The sequence below is a fragment of the Giraffa tippelskirchi genome, chromosome 13, assembly GCF_054371585.1.
Source record: "Giraffa tippelskirchi isolate mGirTip1 chromosome 13, T2T-mGirTip1v1.2.pri, whole genome shotgun sequence".
Lineage (NCBI taxonomy): Eukaryota > Metazoa > Chordata > Mammalia > Artiodactyla > Giraffidae > Giraffa > Giraffa tippelskirchi.
In genome coordinates this window covers 99,366,112-99,384,357 of record NC_137287.1, presented here as the reverse complement: position 1 = coordinate 99,384,357, position 18,246 = coordinate 99,366,112, and the positions used below count along the sequence as shown (strand labels likewise).

At 49.3% G+C, this 18,246-nt stretch overlaps 1 protein-coding gene across 1 annotated transcript in view; it reads left to right on the top strand.

The window, feature by feature from the left end:
- The first annotated feature begins 1,127 nt into the window (after positions 1–1,127).
- The window catches only part of ZNF831 (zinc finger protein 831), a 103,876-nt gene continuing 86,757 nt past the window's right edge, over positions 1,128–18,246 (top strand). The window contains exon 1 of the mRNA XM_081559365.1: positions 1,128–1,449. The gene's annotated coding sequence lies outside the window, so the exon portion shown is untranslated. The remainder of the gene's footprint in view (positions 1,450–18,246) is intronic.

Sequence of the window (18,246 nt, the reverse complement as noted above, 5' to 3'; positions counted from 1 at the left end):
CCCTGCCAGTTTGGCTCAGCTCTGACCTCAGGCAACCCCCATCCCCGGGCTGCAGAAGTGAGGTGGAGACCCACTGGAAGGGGAGAGAAGTTGCACTGACTCAGCTCCACACAGCCCCGAGGGAATTGTCCACTTCCCTCGTGTTCCCTGTCCAGCTGGAAGCAAAGTCTCCAGTTCATGGGTAACTAGCCAGAGCACCCACGTTAGTCACAAGCTTAGAGTGTTCTGAGATGGTGACCTCTGACCTGCCTGGTTCCCAGGATCTTGCTTTACCTGCCCTCTGTTGGCTGTAAGGGTTGATTTGGGGTCAGGCCTCCACTGGAGGTGGGGTACATGAATGTGTGTACAAAGTGTGCATGCATATGAGTGTGTTGTCATGGGTGGTGGTGGTATTTGGGGAGAGGGGATTCTTTCGTCTAAGGTCTACATGTTTTGGAAATATTGGATTAGACAAAATTACACAGGATTCTTTATTGAAGGACTTCTCAGAGTCTTTACTTGCCAGCATGCTCTGTGACTATCTTTGAGTGATACGGGATGCAATAGTTTCCAAGGTAATTTGTCCACAGGATTTTTTTCCCCCTTTCATGGAGTATCTTAGGCCACCATTCACAGAGTATTCCTTGAGAAGACGTTCACTGGATACGAAAGTGCACCTCTCTCCCCTTCGTCGGCCAGTTCCAAGGTAGCTTTGCAACCAGGAGGGATCCAGGTGGCCAAATATGGATGTACAAACTCTCCTTGGGTGTGATGCATCTCAGTGGCTGGAATCAGGGCAAGATCCCAGAGAAGAGAAAATCTTTCCCAAATGTCTGGGCATGCCCACTGCCTGGGGGTTGGTCTGTATGACCTGACCTTCCCGTCCAGCCCAGTGGCCCTAAGGGTAAATGGTGTGGCCAGAAGACATGGGGTGATGGGGTGGGGGGAGCCTGGAGAGAGAGAAACCCACCCTTGCCCACCTTCTCCGAAACTCCAGAAGAGAAGTGCAAAGGAGAGTGTGCAGGGGGGGAAGAAAAACAGAAGATTCCATTTGTACCGGATGGTTTTGTTTTTTTATCTGTTTGCAAATGTTCAGTGTAATGGTTTGAAACCCAGCCGTGTAGCTGCCGCCGCCCACACACAGAGCTGCAGTACCACTGAGCATCGGCAGGCAAGCCGTATCTCCAGCATCGGCCATTACACCCGAACCCACACCAGGGCAGGCTGCACCCCTACCCCCCGGGTCCCTTCACCACCACCCCCACCACCACCCTGCACCCCTGACACCCACCATCCTCCACACACACAATTAAAAAAATTTTTCCAGCACTCGGTTTCCTCTAGAGAAAGCAGAAAGAGAAGCAAAGGCAGACATGGGACGAGGAGGGAGGAAACTCGTGCCTCATCGGAGCCACCGGTTTTCCGGAGAGCGCGGCAGCCCCCACCTGCCTGTGGACTGACCACTTCAAGGTGAGAGAGGTCTTTGTGATTTCTTTGTGCACCTGGAGGTCTGGGAGGCAAGGCCAGATGAAGGGAGCTTAATCACTGAGCCTTGTCTGTCACCTCCTGAGTGATTCTATCAGGCAAGCATGATGGATGCTCTCTTCCAAGCACACGCAGTTTTCTGTGACACAAGCCCCCACTCAGGTCCCCGTGAGCGCCTTGGAGTCAAGGGGCTTCTCAGGCCCCCTCCTCCACCTCTCAGCACAGCCTCCTGAGCCGAGATGTGGACTAAGGGCTGACCCTGCCTTTGGCTTGACCTGTTGATTTCCGACTGAGGCCACTGACCTCCCTCCCTGGAGTGAGCGCTGACCCCAAAGTGGGTCCCTACAGAGTGGTTCTCCATCTATGGGGCTTTGGGAAACCTGTCTGCCCAGTGGCCCCAAGCCCGGTAATCAGAAGCAATCAGACCCAGCTGTCCAGCTAATCTCTATGAAATAGGCTTCCTTCCCAGTAGAAATCAACAAAGTTTAAAATAGAACGGACTGTAATCGGAAATGAAGCTATAGAGTTGTGTGTGTGTGAGGCAACAGGCAGCAACATCCGTATGGAAAATATTAAGGACAAATTACATAGCTCACCGCTATGGGAGCCAGGAAAAAAATGATTTCCTTGCTTATTAAGCATGTTTGTGGGTCGGAGGGGAGCTGAGTGGGGACATCTCCTCTGGACGCTTTCAACCTCTGGAGCAGAAGGAGAGGGATTAGAGAAGAACGACAAAGATGGAGGGAAAGGAAAAAGGCCATAATGTAACGTACTTGGAGAAGAGAAGCAGAGAAAAAAAGCTCCGAATTCTGTGCAGTGAGGGATGAATCAGTTGGCATAGGTTTATTTTTAGTCTCTAAGATCTGCTGTTACAGTTTGCCTGGCATTAATTAATGTCATAGGCGTGTTTCATCCACAGATTCCGAAGGTCCTCAGCGTGTCATTCAAACCGGGAGGTGTCGACCCTCATGTCTGGGCGCTCTCGGGCCTTGGGGTCTGGTCTCCTGCACAAACACGTGTCCAGAATGTTCCGCTCTCTGACCTTGCCCTCTCCGGGTGTATCCGTTCATCTCCTGGCTCCAACCCGTGGATGTCTGGCCACTGGCCAAGGGAGAATTGCAATTGTTATGCTTTGTTTTTCAAAAAGGAAAGGCTGTACGGAGTCGAAATTGGGGGAAAAAGATGTTGGATCATGGCTTGGGATAAAAAAAAAAATGGCTTTAGGGGCATCTCTACCACCACAGAGAAGAAGGACAGGGCTCCCTAATCTCCAAACTGGGTGAATATTGACGAAGTGTGTTTTGTAAACAGAGAATCGCTCCCAAGGTAGTTAGGACGAAGTGTAATATTTTAGCAGGAACTCATCATGGGGCTTGGAAGTGGTCAGATGATGGCTGAAATCTCACCTGAGGCTACTTACCCCGAAAACGCCTGTTCATATTTTGGAGCCCAGGCTGTACTGAAAGAGCAGTTTAGATGCTGGAGCTGTCCTGAGAAGGGTGCCTTGCTCTCTGAGGTGAAAACAGGATAGCAGCTGTCGTGAGGAAGAGGCAAGCATGAGAAACAGAAGGCTGAGCAGTAGTGGAACCACTGAGACAACTGTCTTTGTACATTTGCAACAATTATTAGGTCAGTAAGAAAGTGTGAATGCATCCCAGCCCCTGATTCGAGGAGACATCTCTTATCCTCTCTTAAATTAATCCGAATATACCCCCACGACCCTACAGTCAGCCTCAGTCATTGATGACTAGGTGTTCAGAGCCACCTGTGTATGGTCTTCATTTAGTTCCCGAGTCTTGCATGGTTGGTCCATCTGAGACAGGGGCGTGGACAACCACAGCCAGCAACGTCCCAGGGCAGTGGCTGGCCTCTCTGTCGAGTGAAGAAATACAAAGAATGTGGATGATCTCTGATGGCCACTGGGCAGGTTCAGCGCTCAGGTTCTCAAGAGAGATTAACATCACTGAGTTTGAGAAATTCTTAAGAAGGAGGGTCAGGACCACCGAGAGGGTGTGAGTAGGCAGGGAACTGACTTGGGTGTTTTGTCGAGACTGGGTTCCGTCCTTCAACCCAGGCGGCGGACTCAAGGATCCCGAGCCCGCGCATGTGAGTTGTGTGAGTCTGGGTGAGTCATGCTCTCCTGCCCACACCAAGCTCCTTGAACATGGCCCATCACATCTTCTACCAGAGCCTCTTCAGCAACCACAGTTGGAATTTTCTGGGCTGGGAACACCTAGCTGGCAGGTGGTGATGAGTGGGGATCCAGTGGATGGGTAACGGGAATTCTGTTCTAATGGGAACCTCTGGTGCCTTCCAGGTTCGCCAAGTGTGTGGCCACTGTTATATGAGATGGGTGCCCACCTGGGCACGTCAGACAGGGCAGGTGACAGACCTTCAGGCTCTTGTCACCTGTTTGAGACCTGACCAGAGGATGCCCTTAGAAAACCAAGTGAAACCTTCCCCCGGTGCTGAAAACCTGGAGTCTTTCGCAGCTTTGTAATTTAAGTGCAGAGAGGTCTGATATCGCAGGCCAGTTAAGGGATAAGTCCAAAAGTATGATCAGAGAAGGTGACTGCTGCTGCTGACTCTGACTGCCTGGTGTTATGCCGGGGAAGGAGGGCTGTGCCTGTATCTCTTTTTCTAGTCCTTGTAATGCCTGGGAACCTGCAGCCATCCCATCACCTTCTGATGGAGGAGGAAACGGAGCCTTATGTATTTTTTTTTTTTTTTTTGCATTGCCTTCCACAGTAGATCCACCGATCTTACTATAAAATAACTCTTCCCCCTAAAAAAGGTTTGACGGAGAATTTTCCGCTCCCTCACTCCTGGGCGAGGCATGTGTTTAGCTGTGGTGTCTGCAGGCTGAGTCCTGCTCATTCTGGAAGTACAGGGGCCCTGTTGGAAGAGCCAGAGCTCAGCCCACTGGAGGGAGGACCTGTGGGGCCAGAGGGGTGGCCTCCCTGTGGGTTTGTGCTCACTGGCAGGTGATTCCAGGTGAAGGGCAAAGGCTCCCCAGCCCTGTTCCTTCCCTGCTGAGTTCCCACCCCCAGCAAAGGTCTGCAGCTAGGCAACTGTCACCTACGGTCCTGGGAAGGGCCAGTTTTCTGTAGTGCAATGCGGAAGCTAGACAGGGGTCCAGCAAGGAGGTGGTCGTTCCACGTGAGGGGGCGGGGTTCTCCAGGGCCCGCAGCTCCCAAGCAGCCCCACCTACAGGCCCTCGTTGTCCCCCTCCTCCTCTGTGACCGCCGTGGGCCTCACATCCTGGGGGGGTCCCTAGAAACAGGGCCTGTTGATGCAAACACAAGTGTCTCTCGCCACAGGAAACGTGGGCTCACGTCCACAGTGATAACCACCGTGCTCCTCCCAGACACAGAAGAGGAACAGGTTTTCGATGTTTAACTAAATTAGGAAACACGTGTTCTCCCTCCCCCCCGTGTCTCCTTCTGGCTATTCTCAGTTGACCTCACGTGGAGCCTCTGCTCTCGCTTTCTATCCTACAGTGGGAAGCTGGACAGTTAGGCAGTAAAGCCCTGTTCCTCTGGTCTTAGCTAAAAGCTGGGAGAAATCAGTGGATTTCTAGTGTCTAGATACTAGAAACCAGTGGATCTGGGGTCCTAGGTAGGGCTGTCCAATAGAATACAGGGCATCCAGCTGGACTTCAGGGATGCTGTGAATGCTCTTATAGTATAAGGATTGCACAGGATATACTAGCTTATTATTTGTTGTTTTGTCTAGACTCAAATTTAACTAGGCATCCCGTATTTTTTAAATTTTTTATTTTTAAAACATTTATTTTTATTTATTTGGCTGTGCCAGTTCTCAGTTGCAGTATGCAGGATATTCAATCTTGGTTGTGGCATGCAAACTGTTAGTTGTGGCATATAGGATCTAGCTTCCCAACCAGGGATCAAATCTAGGTCTCCTGCATTGGAAAAATGGAGTCTTAGCCACTAGACCACCAGAAAACTCACCATTCTGCATTTTTTTTCTTTTTCTTTTTTTCAAAAATAATTTTATATATTTATTTTAATTTTTATTTGGCTGTGCTGAGTCTTTGTTGCTGTGCAAGCTTCTCTCTAGTTGCAGCAAGTAGGGACTACACTCTGATTGCAGTATTCTTAGGTTTCTCAAGCAGTGGCTTCTCTTGTTGCAGAGTACAGGCTCTAGGGAGCAGCAGCTTCAATAGCTGCAGCATCTAGGCTCCGTAGTTGTGTCTCCTGGGCTCTAGAGCACAGGCTCAGTAGTTGTGGCACTCAGACTTGGTTGTCTTTTGGCATGTGGGATCTTCCTTGACTAGGGATTGAACCCATGTCTCCTGCCATGGCAGGTGGATTCTCATCCACTGAGCCCACCAGGGAAACCCCCCATCATGCATTTTAAAAAATTGACGTATAGTTGATTTACAATATTAGTTTCAAGTGTGCAGCACAGTGATTCATTTAAAGACACACACACACACACACACACACACACACACACACACATATATATGTATATATATATATATGTATACCCACATACATATATATTTTTTCAGGGCATTCTGCATTTTTATATATTTGCTACAAGTAGTAGTAGTATGGGCTTCCCTGATAGCTCAGTTGGTAATGAATCCGCCTGCAATGCAGGAGACCCTGGTTTGATTCCTTGGTCAGGAAGATCCCTGGAGAAGGAAAAGTCTACCCACTCCAGTATTCTGGCCTGGAGAATTCCATGCACTGTGTTGTCCATGGGGTCGCAAAGAGTTGGACACAAACGAGTGACTTTCATTCACTCACTCACTCAGTAGTAGTATCTGTAGCACAGGGTATGCCCATGCAAACTTGAAAAACTTGCTCTGGGAGGAGCTGGGGTCGAGTTCTCCATCAGACTAGCTCTCTGGGCCCTGAGGAGAATAAAGTTGCCTATGTGCTGTAGTGGGTACCTGGCTGTGGGCACACGGTAACATCTTATATGCAGGGTGGTCTCCTTGGGTCTTTCCGGGGAGGCGTGATGAAATTCGCTGTCCCAGGGAGCAGCTGAGACCCAGGGATGCTGGTCTGACTTTCCAGGTGCTCAGATTCCGCCTCCCTGCCTAGGACTTTCTGACAGTGGGTGGGTAAGCAGCGCAAGTGCCTGGGAAAACCAAGCTTTGGAGGAGCAGTAATAATAGGTTAGCTTGGAAATGCTCTGTGCAGAGATGGGAAGGCTGTATCACCACATGCAAATTATATGCAAATACATTCGGTCACCTGGCAGTGTGTACCTGTGGGAGGCCATGAGCTCATCCCACCTGCACCCCACTACTGTCCTGGGTCTCTGGCTATGGCAGGTGTACTGGGCTGGGCGCTGCTGGGACCTGGTGAGGTCCACATTCCTGGAGCACGTTTGGCCTGGGGCAGGAGATGTGTGTGTGTGTGTATGTGTGTGTGTGTGAACAAGCACACACACATGTTCTCTGGTGTGGCTGAGGATGTGAGGGGGCTGGTGGATGTGTGAGGCGGGGGGAGCATATTGATGTGTGCGTGACTTGCCACCATGATCTGTGGACGCCCAGCCAGACACACAGCTCCAGTCTCTCAGGATAAGCCCTCCCTGGGCTCCCCCAGGATCTCTCTCCAGAGAGGAAGAGGCAGTCCCTCTTTCTGGCCATCCTCCTGTCAAGATGCCCGGAATGGATGCTGTTGATGAGAATAATTGCAGCTGTAATGTTCCTATTGGCTCCCACCATGGCTTCCCAGGTGGCTCAGTGGTAAAGAATCTGCCTGCCAATGCAGGATATGCAAGAGATGCGGTTCAATCCCCGGGTTGGGACGATACCCTGGAGAAGGAAGTAGTAACCCAATGCAATATTCTTGCCTGGAAAATTCCATGGACAGAGGAGCCTAGTGGGCTGCAATGAATGAGGTCGCAAAGAGTCGGACATGACTGAGCACACAAACAAAAATGCTCCCATTAATGTTGACTGGGGTTAGAGGCCCACCTGCCTTTTGGGGAGCACCATGAACTTAACTGACCCAAGTGCCTGGGGTTATTATCGTCCCTGCCAGACAGAGCAGTCTGTAAAGGCTTTGAAAGATAAAGGAACTTGTCCACAACTAGTGAGAACGGAGCCCATGTTCAACCTTAGATGCCCTAAGACCCCTGCTCTGAGATTTCGGGAGCTTGGTAGAGCCCTGTCCACTGAGGATTGAAACCTGAATCCTGGGCACAGACTTTTTGGAGAGAATGAATTCTCATGGGAAAGTCTTCAAGGAGATTTGCAAGTTTTAAGTGAGATTGTTTGGGATTTGTGCTTTTAGAGTTAACAGGGTTGGCCTCAAATGTTGGTGCCAACTGAATCCCCATATGTTGGGAGATGTTCCCCAAGAGAGCAGCTGAGTCCAGGGACTGATGATGGAAGGGTGGGCTGCCCCAGCTCCTATGTCTTGTCTGCTGAAGAAAGGAGCTCGGGTTAACAGCTAAGCATGGTGACGTGAGTTTCTTCTCAGGCTCCCCAGAAGACCCCAGATCTGAGTTAGGTCTGAAGGTCTGGAGCAAGGCAATGAAGTGCAGACGGAAGGACGGACACAGACCTCAGGCCTGGGAGTGGCTCCTGTGGGGCCCCCATGCCAGCAGGATCTGAAAGGCCAGGGTGGGCTGGGATGCAAACAGGAAGTGGGGTTTGGGATGGGGGCCGAAGAAGCGTGCAGAGGCCAGCACCCTGGCGACCATGCATGTGGCGGAGACCACTTCAGGGAGCTGTGACTAGAGTGAGGATGTTGGAAGGAATTCTGTTTGAAAATCAGCCCTCTGGTCATGGGAGGAGTGTGGTGTTTACAGGGGTCCTGGGGGTGAAGGGAGATCAGTGGACCTTTGCTGCTGGTGGGCACACAATCCATTCCCATCCTGCTCGACTGCCTTCTCCACTCACAGCCCAGCAGGCTGAGCAGCCCCTGCAGACCGTGTTCCTGAGTTCACCCCTTTTGGCTCCCTCTCCTTCCCGCCTCCAGAGAACACGTGCACTGGCTCTCAGCCCACATTACCCTGAGTTCTTCCCCTCGGGGCCAAACTTGGCACAACCGGACCCCACGAGAACAGGAAGGAGTCAATGCAATATTAAGCATGCCTGAGCCCTGCTGCCTGACTTTTGAGAAGGTCAGGGCCTGATTTTTGTTTAGCCCCCACTTCCCTGGGCTGGGCTTCCCATGGAGCAGAAGGCATGGTGGGAGGAACCGATTGCTTCACCCAGCGATCTCGCTCCCAGGCCCACTGGGTGAAGTGCTTCATGGTGCAGGATGCTGCCTCCAGAAGCCTTGGTCTCCCAGCTGCCCAGACTTGATCGGGAGACTGGACAAACACTACCTGATTGTCCTAGCCACCCCCACCCCACCAAGTACACCTGAGGAAGGACAAGTCAGAGGTTGAGCATACCCGCCATGCTAAGCTCTGGAGAACAGGAAGGTCCTAGAGGGAAAAGGACCTGGTAGGAAGTTGCTTTGGGCAGCCCAGCCTCAGAGAGGGAGTTACTGCCCCACTGTTACATGCCAGGGGGAACTCTTTTTTTGAAAAAAGCCACAAACAACCTTTGCTCTCCCAGCACAGCTGGGAAGTTGGTCTGACAGTTGCTTACCAAGTACCTGCATGGAGCTGGCTGCGTGTGTGCATGCTAAGTCACTTCAGTTGTGTTCCACTCTTTGCAACCACATGGACCATAGCCCACCAGGCTCCTCTGTCCATGGAATTCTCCAGGCAAGAATAGTGGAGTGGGTTGCCATGCCCTCCTACAGAGAATCTTTCCCACCTAGGGATCGAACCTGTGTCTCTTACATCTCATGCATTGGCAGGCGGGTTCTTTATCACTAGTGCCACCTGGGAAGCCCTGTGGAGCTGGGCTAAGAAAGTTAAAATTTGTCACCATCTTCAAGGAGTGCAACCGGTGACAGAGTTGATGGGTAAACCAATCATTGCAATATGCTGTTTGAAGTGCATGAGGAAGGATGTGCAAGCTGCTGGGGCTCCCTGAGAGAGGAGAAGTTCCCGGGGTGCCTGGACAACTGGGTCATGCCTCACAGAGGATGCAACATCTAGACAGGCTGGATTACTTTTTCCTGCTCCAGGGAGAGGAATTGTGAGTTCAGAACATAGTCACACACATGGGTCAAGCCTGTAGAACGAGTATATAACACCTTTGGAACAGGAACTCACATGGTCCAGTCTCAAAGCAGCTTTACAAGCCCCAGATTCAGTGTAGGAGACAGCAGGTGATTTATCTGATAGGCAAACAGCAAGGTCCTTTGCTTGAGTTTCTTCAGTGCTGGGGAGGAGTCTCATGATCCACAGCAAAACTTGTAACAATTCTTCTTCCTTTTCCATCCACGTTCCCTCCTCCAATGTCCCTCTTCTCCAAACTCCAATGAAAAGCTCATTCCTCTGTCCTGACCCTCTTTCTCTCAACCAATTTCCCAACCTCCTTGCCATGTCTTAATGTTACTGTTAGTCACTCAGTCATGTCTGACTCTTTGCGACCCTGTGGACTGTAACCTACCAGGCTTCTCTGTTCGTGGAATCCTCCAGGCAAGAATACTGTAGTGGGGCTCCAGTATTTCCATTCCCTTCTCCAGGGGATCTCCCCAACCCAGGGATCAAGCCTGAGTCTCCTGCACTGCAGGAGGATTATTTACCATCTGAGCCACCTGTGGCCTCAAAAGCTCTACACCCCTTGTCCTCTGATTGGACTGTGGCCTCATCTTCTAGCATCTTCCTCTTTGCTATTGTTCTGCATATCCATTAGCTTTCTGCTTGTTTTAAGTTGCCCAATGGGTACTCACCCCAGGACCTTTGCACATCAAACTCCCTCCATCTGGAAAAACTCACCCTCAGATTTCCCCTTGGCTGAATCATCCTTGCATTTCAGCTGTCCTCATCATGCGTCACACCGCTCCATTTTTTTTCATCACTTATCTCTATCCGAAATGACTTCACTCACTTATGTGTTTTCTTCTATATGATTGTCTCCTATTCCAAAAGGTGAGCCCCACAAGCACAGGGGCCTTATCTTATTCTCCCCTGATCCTTTGACCTAGTACAGAACTTGGAACCTGTTTGGTGTTCAAAAAATAGTTGGTGAATGTGTGAGTAGCTGTGGAATGCAGTTTCCCAGGAGTGGGTCTGTTTTCTTCTTCATGGCTTTTTTTTTGGTTGGTATCTGCCTGTTTGGTTTTTGTCCTTATTTTTCCTCAAGCGTCTTGAACGTGTATCACAGAAAAGACGAAGAGCAGTTTGTTGTTGCTGTTCAGTCACTCAATCATGTCTGACTCTGCGACCCCATGGACTGGAGCCTACTAGGCTTCCCTGTCCTCCACTATCTCCTCGAGTTTGCTCAGGTTCATGTCCCTTGAGTCGGTGATGCTGTCTAACCATCTCATCCTCTGCTGCCCTCTTCTCTTTTTGCCTTCAGTCTTTCCCAGCAACAGGTTCTTTTCCAGTGAGTCAGTTCTTAGCATCAGGTGGCCAAAGTATTGAAGCTTCAGCTTCAGCATCAGTTCTTCCAATGAAGAACAGTTCAGTGATGGCAAAACCTTCTCCGGGCAGTGGGAGGTGACAGGGCAGACTGGACAAAGCACAGCTTCTCCTGGACAGGAAAACAAGCCAATCCACTGTCTCAATGGACATGAGTTTGAGTGAAGGACAAGGAAACCTGGTGTGCTGCAGTCCATGGGATTGCAAAGAGCTGGACACAACTTAGTGACTGAACGATAACAACACAGTAGGGACACCCCCAGAGGATGGGACGGTGGGAAAGAAAGCCAAAACCTGAGCTCAGAGGCCACCAAGAGGACAAAATCTCGGGGCTTTCCTAGGCTAGGACTTGGATTTGAGGACCAGTCATCATTCGGTTTCATGAGGACAAAAGGATACTTGGCTTGGAGAAGTAGCTGGCAGAGGCTGATATACAAATCTGGATTTTAATCTGTTTATTGAAATGTTTAAATGTATCATTTTTTGTAAATACATCTGAAAGACACTGATTAATCCGTCTCCCAAGGGGTGGGTGGGGTGGGGGTCTTAGCCCCGCCATTTTGTTCCCCATCTGGATCAGTGAACTCTTCCCCTTAAAAAAAATAAGGAAACAAACGCCCTACATAAGAAACTTTTGACGGGGTGGAAAAGGGGAACCAGTTTTTCTTCTTATCGCTGAAAAGTAAGGCTTTTTCTTTCTAGACTAAAAAATTAATCTACAGAAACAGTGGGTGACACCGACAAAAATCACTTCAGGTGCTGGGAATGATTTCATTTTTATACTTGATGGTTAAAAATCATATCAGCCAAGTGCTCAAGAGCCCCAGCATGCCTTCCTAAATAGGGATACTATGGATAGGGAACAAAATGCACATTGCCTTCGCCTGACTTTTGGTCTGTCACTCAGGCGCTTCCGTTCTCTCTAACTCTGGGAAAGCAGAGTCAGGGCAACGGTCTGGGGAAGTGAACTGCTCAGGAAATTATGGCGGGAGCATCAGCAACAAGACAGTAATGGGCCCCTGAGGCTCTGAATCTTTCCCCGGATGTAGTATGGTCATAGCCTGGTGTGAACCGGGAAGCTGGAGTGATGGGAGCCGTTCCAGAAAAGGGAGGGGGCATTTGTTTGCTGACCAGGGGTGGAGGAGGGCAGTTTTGGGGAAACTGTCTTGAGAGTCAGAAGGACATTGTCCTGATGAACCTGTGCCCCCCGCCCACCAAGCCACAGGTCACAGCCAGGGGCATCTTCCTGCTTCCTCGTTCAACCCTCCCCTGAATGGGTCTGGACCAGAGAAACCAACCCAAACCCAGCCCATCCCCAGTATCAGAAGAGTCTAAGGGGCTGGCACATTGTCTGATCTGACATTTCCCAAGATCGTTATCTAGACCTGGGGTACTGTATTTTTTTTTTTAATTTCTTAACTTCTGTAAATTTAGGTGGAACCATTAAATTTTTTTTAAATTGGAGGATAATTACTTCGCAATGTTGTGTTGGTTTCTGCTGAACAACAATGTGAACCAGCTATGTGCTTGAGTGCTAAGTCACTTCAGTCGTGTCCAACTCTTTGTGACCCCATGGACAGTAGCCCACCAGGCTCCTCTGTCCATGGGATTCTCCAGGCAAGAATACTGGAATGGGTTGCCATTCCCTTCTCCAGGGGATCTTCCCCATCCAGGGATCGAACCCGTGTCTCTTACGTCTCTGTCTGCTGCATTGGCAGAAGGGTTCCTTACCACAAGTGCCACATAGGAAGCCCTGAATCAGCTATACATATATACATTTATGTATATACTATATACACGTACAAATGTATCTCCTCCTTCTTGAGCTTCCCTCCCCTACTCCCCCCTCCCCGCCCACCCCACCCTTTTAGGTCATCACAGAGCCCTGAGCTGAGCTTCCTGTGCTGTACAGCAGCTTCCCACTAGCTGTCTGTTTTACACATGGTACTGTATGTATGTCAATGTTACTCTCTCAATTGGTCCCACCTCCCACCCTCTTCGGAAGAGGGTGTGTCTACAAGTCTGCTCTCTGCATCTGCATCCCTATTAAACATTTTGCAGATAAACTTTTTATCTTGGAGTCATGTTCGGTTTACAGGAAAGTTGCAAAGTTAGCCCTTTGTCCCATTGTGAGCATCTGACATGCACACAGGGCTGCACGATGACAGAGATGCAGAATGTTGACGCACGACTGTAACTGAATTCCAGATGTTATCTGGACTTCCAGTCTTCCTTGGTTTTTGGCTTTCTATTCTAGGATCCAGACGAGGGTCAAGTGGTATCTTCTGACATATCTTTTTTAAAAGTGACTACCTAGGGAATTATTTTAATGGATATTACAGAAGTATATCATGACCACATCAACTGTGATTACAGTTTGTAAACAATTAAATGACCAAAAACATGTCAGTTTGAAGAAATATGTTATAAATGAAGACGATGCTCAGCTTGGGGATGAAGATCTGGCATGCAGTGGTCTGGCTCCTTTTCATCACCATCGCCACCCCGCCAACTGAAAGGAAGGGCATGGTGTAGGGTCCCCCAGAAATCCAGTTGTAGAATCCCGACTGTGGAACTGGCCCAAGGGAGACCCCCAGGCCAGCAGCTCTTCCACGATCCAACAGCGCCTCCTTCCTCAGCGGAAGGAAGGCAGGAGGTGGAGGTGGGGGTGCGCGAGACCCTCTGGAGGGAATAAAGTTTCCATCTCAATTATTCAGCTGACCCTTGACCCCCATTATCATGGATAATCAAAAACCGGCTGGATGCTGCATGTTTTAAATAAAAACATGGTTGAAGTGGCCCTGAGGACACACAGGCAGGTAATTACATGGGCCACTCCTGCGACTACTCTTCAGGGGAGGCACTTTTCCATCTGCACAGAAATGAGAACAACGGCCGTGGGGACGCATCACAGCCCTCTGGAGGGCTCCCCTCAAAAGGAGTTCTACAGGTGAACCTCATTTCTCACTACACAGGGATTGTGGTTACAAACCTCTTTTGACAAGGAGAATGTTAAGGGGAACTGAATCCAGAGAGGAAAGAGACTTAAATGAAAACCTGACTGTATGTTCCCAAGAGCGCAAGTGTGTGCCCCTGTCTCCCGCTTGAAGTCCGCTGTGAACACTCTGCAGTTGATAAGCTTGGAGACTTGGAGGTTGTTCCATCCCGGCAGGTCCCACCCGGCTGGTAGGTCTCTAAGGGCCCCCCGTGCAAGGTCTGGGTTTGGCTCAAGGCTGGAGAAATTTGATGGGGTTTGTCTCTGGGTAGATAGTGTCCTCAGGCTGACCCTGTGCAGGCCGTCAGGTGACAAAGAGGGAAGCCCAATCACTTAGGACACCCAGGGACAGACAACCCGAGAGGGACAAGAGATGTGAGGGTCCATCTCAGGAGAGTCCGAAGGAGAAGGGTGGCTGTCTGTCCTGACTGGTCTTGCATGGTCTCCATTCTTCACAAGTTGTCCTGCTGCACGCACAAAAGTGAAAACAAGCAAACAACAAACAGACACATCCACTCATTTCCTTTCATTTAACACATGTCCTGGGGACTGTGATCTGCTCTGGGCCCAGTTCAAGGCTTTGCAGAGGCCCCTGGAGGTAGAGGAGAGAAGGGTTGGCAGCAGGATGTGGAGAGAGGACCACACCTGGAGGCGTCTTGTAGTCGCTTCAGATTTGACTCATCCGAGGCCCTGAGAAGATCTTCTTAGCGCCCTGCTTGCTGGTGAGGCTGAGCCGGGTCCCCGGGCCCCAGATTTCCTGCACAGACTCATCCTCCTGCTGAGTCCTGGGGGAGGGCTGCTCTCAGAGCTGCAAGAAGGGGGCCAGGTGCAGCCACCATGGGGATTTGCGCCATGTGGCTGCATCTGTGGGGCCAGGGAAGATTCTGGGCACTGAACCCCAAAGGCAGGGGGTCATTAGACTCCCCCCGCCCCCACTTCTGGAAGGGAATGTGTGTCTAGGGGCACCAGGGGCCATGCAGCATTGCTCCTCGTGTAAATTCCTCTTCCCACCCAGTCTTCCTGGACCTGCAGGACATCTGCCGTCCTGTCCTGTTTTTGCTGTCTTTTCTTTTAGCTGCACCTGAGAGCTGTGCTTTAGAGAACTGTCATTGCAGACTGCAATTTTGCCAAACGAGCCTTACTCTTGGCAAGGGAGTGATATATCTTTTTTGTTTGTTTCCTTGAGGGAGGAAAAAAAAAAAAGGCCCAAGAAAGCAAGTTCACAATAATTCGGAAATAATTTTTCTTTCTCTTTGGTGACTGTTGTCACATGCTTACTGGGTTGGTTATCTGTTGCCTAATCTGGACAGTTGAATTATGTGACAGTACTTAGAAAAATTGGAAGGGGAGTGATTGTTTATTATCTTGAGATATAATTCACATACCATAATGTTTCCCTTCTAAAATCTATGATTTAGTGGTTTTTAGTGTATTCACAAAGTTGTGTGCTTATCTCTATGATTGAATTCCAGAACATTCCACCCCCCTATCCCAAATAACCTCTGCACGCAGCAGCCTTCACTCCCCTCCCTACCTCCAGCCCTAAGGAGCTATAACTCTACTGTCTGTCTCTGCAGATTTGCCTTTTCTGGACATTTCATATACATAGAACCGGATGACTTGTCGTCTTTGGCGTCTGGCTTCTGCCACTAGGCATAGTTCTGGGGTCCACTCAGAGTAGTTAGGGGTCCACTCAGCATGGCTCCGGGGTCCACTCAGCGTAGCTCCGGGGTCCACTCAGCATAGCTCTGGTGTCCACTCAGCATAGCTCCGAGGTCCACTCAGCATAGCTCCGGGGTCCACTCAGCGTAGTTCTGGGGTCCACTCAGCGTAGCTCCGGGGTCCACTCAGCGTAGTTCTGGGGTCCACTCAGCGTAGTTAGGGGCCCACTCAGCGTAGCTCTGGGGTCCACTCAGTGTAGCTCTGGGGTCCACTCAGCATAGTTCTGGGGTCTACTCAGTGTAGCTCTGGGGTCCACTCAGCATAGTTCTGGGGTCCACTCAGCGTAGTTAGGGGCCCACTCAGCATAGTTCTGGGGTCCACTCAGCATAGTTGCAGGTCCATTCAGTGTAGTTCTGGGGTCCACCCAGTGTAGTTGGGGGTCCATTCAGCATAGTTGAGCCTTCCACCAACGCTGTTGCAGGGTCAGGATTTCATTCTTTCTGTTGCCTCATGTCTCCATGACATAGATTTGTGACATTTTAAATCTAATCATCCATTGATATATTTATTTTCAAGTAACTCCAAAGGTGTGTTTTTTTTAAGTTACTTTTGTACAGGAAAACTTTCCCATTAAGCTATCTTCATGAAGTGTATTCACACTGTAACTCAGGAGAAAAAAGAAAAAGCAAATCAAAGTCCTTTCCGATATAGAGACAGATCCTTATCTGAGGGCTTCCTTGGTTATGGGGGACTGTCAACTGGCTTCTCAGTCCTTTCTGCATCCTCTCCCACGGCTCTCTACTTCTGGGAGTTTTGCCTTACTCCAGGGGCAGGCCCAGCTCTTCAGCCCTTCCAGTCTTCTCCTCTCCCTTCCCTGGTCCATAGCTGTCCCATGGCCCTCTCTCTCCCTTTCGGGGACAGCTGGGCACTCACAAACCTTTGACCTTCGTGCATTTCCAAGCCTCCCCCGCTTGCTTCTTGCTGCTACACCTGCCCAGAAAATTTTTTTGCATCCTGCAACACCCAGCTCATCTATTTTCTCCAGGAAGTTCCTGAAACTGTGTTTCCCTGGGCTTCCATGATGCTTTATTTCTGTGTCATGGTCAGGGGGTGGTTCTATGCTGTTTAACAATGGGAAAACTGTAGGTACCAATAAATTGGATTGGATGGTGGTGTCAATGCTGGGATCTGGGGATGTTGGAGGGTCCCAGGGAGGGGAAGGGACATTGGAGCTGTGCTCATGCTACACCATTGAGATATTGCCTCCGGCTTTCCCAGTCTTACCTGCATACTACCTGTGACCACTCGCATACATGGTGGCTCACATAGCTGGGGAGGTGCCTGAGCATTGATACTGGAGGTACAAGGAGTGGAATCCACATGAATCTTCAGGATGTGGTTCTTCCAAAGACCAGTTCACTCACCCACGTAAAATTCCTCCCCAAGCCCAATCTAGCTCAGCGTGAGGCTTAGATACATGACCAGCTGGAGGTTGAGATTCAGAGTATTAATCACTGGACCACCAGGGAAGCCCTGAGACTCTTTTTTTTTTTTTGACAATACCAATAGCTGCGATTAAAAAAAATTGAAGTTGATTTACAATGTTGTGTTTCAGGTACACAGCAAAGTGATTTAACTTTATATATATACACATGTATATATATATTCTTTTTAAAGTCCTTTTCCATTTTATGTTATTAAAGATACTGAATATAGTTCCCTATGCTATACAGTAGGTCCTTGTTATTTATTTTATATATAGTGGTGCATACGTGCTCAGTCGCTCAGTTACACCTGACTCTTTTAGACCCCACGGACTGTAACCCGCCAGGTTCCTCTGTCCGTGGGATTTTCCAGGCAAGACTACTGGAGTGGATTGCCATTTCCTCCTCCAGGCGATCTTCCCCACACAGGGATCAAACCTGTCTCCCGTGACTCCTGCGTTGGCAGATGGATTCTTTACTACTGAGCCACGTGGGAAGCCTATATATAGTGGTGTGTATCTGTTAATTCCAAACTTCTAATTTATCCCTCCCCACCCTTTCCCCTTTAGTAACCATAAGTTTGTTTTCTATGTGACTTAGAGATTCATTTTGCCTCTCAACTTCCACCACTGAGAATAATTATTATTTATGTACTGAACTTGTACATACTGTATTTTTACATATTTATGGATTGTACTTATTGTACTTTTCAATGTTCCATCACTCCTGTGTTTTCTCCTTCCAAAGTTAGAGAGAGCAGGGCAGGGACTAGAGTGGGGAGTCAGAAAACTCCACCATGGATGCAGAATTGAGGGGTGCCCCAGACTGAAGTCACCAAGATAATGTTTTCATGCAATGTATTGAAAATAAAAATTAATGGTACAGCAGAAACCAACACAATATTGTAAAGCAATTATCCTTCAATTTAAAAAGTAAATTAAAAAATATTTAAAAAGTAAATGCAAGTGATTCCAAATTGAGCAAAGTATCAGTACTTTAAATAAAGACAGCATCACAGAGATCTTTGTCAGGCCTCTTGCCTTCATCGCTTGCAGTGGAATACTCTACCTGGGCCCTGAGAACCTGCAGTATTATGTGAAGAGGTTCTTGGATGCTTCTTCCAACCCCACCTCCAGGAAAACAACCACGCTGGTCCTACTT